Below are 3,166 nucleotides of genomic sequence, written 5' to 3' on the forward strand. Positions count from 1 at the left end.
GTACAAGTTTCGAGTAATATACAATTAAATTAAAATAAATTACTTATGGGCTATAAAACTGCATACTCGACAACGTTCCTGGCAAAAAATTTTGAAATTATCATGAAATTTTTTTAATACATGTATTTTTTTTTAATTCGGTATAAATTCTCTAGATTTATATGGTTTATATTATCGAATGAATCGTATTATTATAAAACAAGTTAAAAAGAAATAAATAAATGGTCAACTGTCATATAACTGCAAACGCCAGTTATACGCCTAAATCTATAAATGTGTTTTTGCCAATGCCACGATTGGTGCAACGGTCGGCTCATCTGGTAAAACAAAATCACTGGCAGCAACGTCAATGTGCGTATATTTGTATGGCTTGGGGAATGTTTGTCCTAACCGGCGGCTTGAATCTGATGTCCTCTGGGCGTGCGTGTTGAGCGTGCAATTTAGACCTGCACAATATCCTGTAAAAGCCTTGCCTCACCAAAGGATTGGCCGACCTCTTGCAAACAAACGCGCAAGCCTTTGCAAGGTAATCCTCTTGCCGAACGTTCGAATCGCTAATTACTTCCTTCTTTAGTTGTGGGAGTTGCTGCAACTGGCCTAACATAAAGTACATACAGGTTTGTCAAAGCTGAAAAAAGATGTGTATATTTTTCAGCATTTAATCTCTAATTATTCGAATTTGCTTACTTATACCGAATGTTCTGTTGGTGCCGTTGTTGCTGTTGAAGTTGCTCAGAAATCCGAACCACTAGCAAGAGCAGTGTTTCCGAACACGGCGTATAAAGGTGATGTGGATTTGGCCGTCAATGGTATAGATATGGTGGTAGAGAAAAGGCAGTTGTTGTAAATGAGCGAAGGGCGCCGGTGAAAATGTAATTTGGCGAAATATTGGGCTAGAAGCGAAAGGCACTTGCAGTCATTTTACATCCATTTACAGAAGCCTGCAAACCAAAAGCTAAAAAATATATATATTATAACTTTATGGATAATAAGCAGCATATACAATTTAAAACTGATTTAATAACTATATCTCGCATACCCACAGCTTTAAGCTGGTTTGCTTTCAATCAAACATTTTTCCATAAGGCTTTCGATTCTTGTAGCTTTCTCCATTCTTACCTTGTGCCGCTTCTCCATGGCTTCCTCTTTCCTAGCAGCAATTTCAATTAGAGTTTCTTGCATCGTTTTTTTCTTTCTTTGCTTTTCTTTTGGTGAGACCTCTATTTTAACTACACACTGGCTACTCAGATTTATTGCCGGCTCAATGGAATCATCCAGTTTGCATATTTTTTCTAGCTCTTCTTCAAACTGCAGCTTTTGACGTTTTGCACCTGAGCTGCTGTTATTTTCCACTGCCGCCTTTTTTCGTTTCATGATGGTCTTATACCTTTCTTCACACTGCTTCCAACTTTTCCCGTCGAACTCAGCGCCAATCTTCATGCACATTTCCTTCTTTGTCTTTAAATGCTTAAAGGGCCCAATGTCCGGCAAATAGGAAGCGTACTTATCCAGCAAGAGTCTCGTTTCGCCTTCCGTCCATACTGCAAAAAAGCGTTGTTTAAAGGTTTAGCATTTTCGGCTTTTACTTTTCTATCAAAACATTCTCATATTGCCTGTAACTATTTTGCTGCAAATGGGACTTTCTTCTTTAGCTTTCATTATTTTGTATTTATTTATTTTCAATTGAACACCAAAATTTCTTTAAATTGCCCTCTGTTTAGCGCGCGAAAAAACAGCTAATTGCATTTCAGGGTTGCAAGTGTGAAGGGCTACACTGAACCTTGACAAGGGGGCCAATTTCGCAGGGTGAAGTGTAACTTTAAAAGACTTTCGCACCTCGGTATGGCAACATATTCGTGTAGAAAAGAAAACGCTATAAGGTTTGTTAACAACTATGACTAAACCATGTGTTGAAGGAAAGCTTATCTGTATTAGCAGAGCTTAATAACATCCTTTTATGAACCATACGTTAAGTTGAATGGAATTTGTAGAAATATGCTTCCAAGAAATATTTATTAGTATTTACCAAACCGTTCAACTATATTAACGATTTGGTACAACCTAGATGAATATTGAGAAGCCTTAATTTAAATATTTAGTTATAATTACCAACCCATGCTAATAGTTCCCAATCCTTAGTAACAGTTCTCAAATATTTTCAAAATTCGGGAACTAAATATCCTTAGTTGTTGAAACTAATCCTTTTGGATCAAGTGCACAATACGGCCCGTTAAGGTAGAACAAAACGAAAAAGTGGGCGTGGTACGCCATTTTTTCCTGATTTTACACGTATAAAAATATTTTGGTGCAAACTTATATTTTCGGTGATATGGAGGGGTGAAGGGGGATTTTCGAAAATTTAAAATGGCTATATTTCAAAAAATTCCTGACCGAATTAAAAAAAAATTGGTATCGTTGGAAAGGTAAATAAAATCCTTTTTTTTTAATATACATATTAATATACTTTATGTGGATAAATTTTGAGGAAAATCATTTAGTAGAGAAAAATATATATAAATATTCTGTGTTTCCAAAGAAGGGGGGGCTGAACACCTTTCTACGTAGGCGGCCTTCGGCCGCACTTAGGGATTATAACCCTCAGGCAGTACACTCAGGGAAAAATTCGTTCCATAACGAACGAAACAAGTTCAAATCCCAGCAGATTCGTTGTCTGTTAAGTACGTTTTTCTTAAACCGTGAACGCGGTGCTTGCTTTAAGAACGACTTTTATAAGACCGCCGTTTGCAATGCAAGAACATTTAAGGATTGCTTTGAGAACGTTTTCTTTTCAAATAAAGAACGCTCTGGGCTTGCTTTGAGAACGTTTTGAGTTCATGCTAAGAACAATTTGAGCTTGTTCTGATAACTTTTTTTCCATTTAAAGAACGGTCTGTGCTTATTTTGAGAATATTTTATGGTCAATCTAAGAACAATTTGTGCTTTTTCCTAGAACTTTTGTTTTGAGTTAAAGAACGCTCCGGGCTTGTTTTGAGAACGCTTTGAGTTCATTCTAAAAACGATTTGTGCTTGTTCCGATAACTTTTGTTTTCATTTAAAGAATGGTCTGTGCTTATTTTGAGAACGTTTTGTGTTCATTCTAAGAACAATTTGTGCTTGTTCTTAGAACTTTTGTTTTCATTTAAAGAACGCTCTGTGCTTGTTTAAA

Source organism: Rhagoletis pomonella, unplaced genomic scaffold, assembly GCF_013731165.1.
Source record: "Rhagoletis pomonella isolate Grant_MI unplaced genomic scaffold, Rhpom_1.0 Rhpom_scaffold_00003, whole genome shotgun sequence".
Lineage (NCBI taxonomy): Eukaryota > Metazoa > Arthropoda > Insecta > Diptera > Tephritidae > Rhagoletis > Rhagoletis pomonella.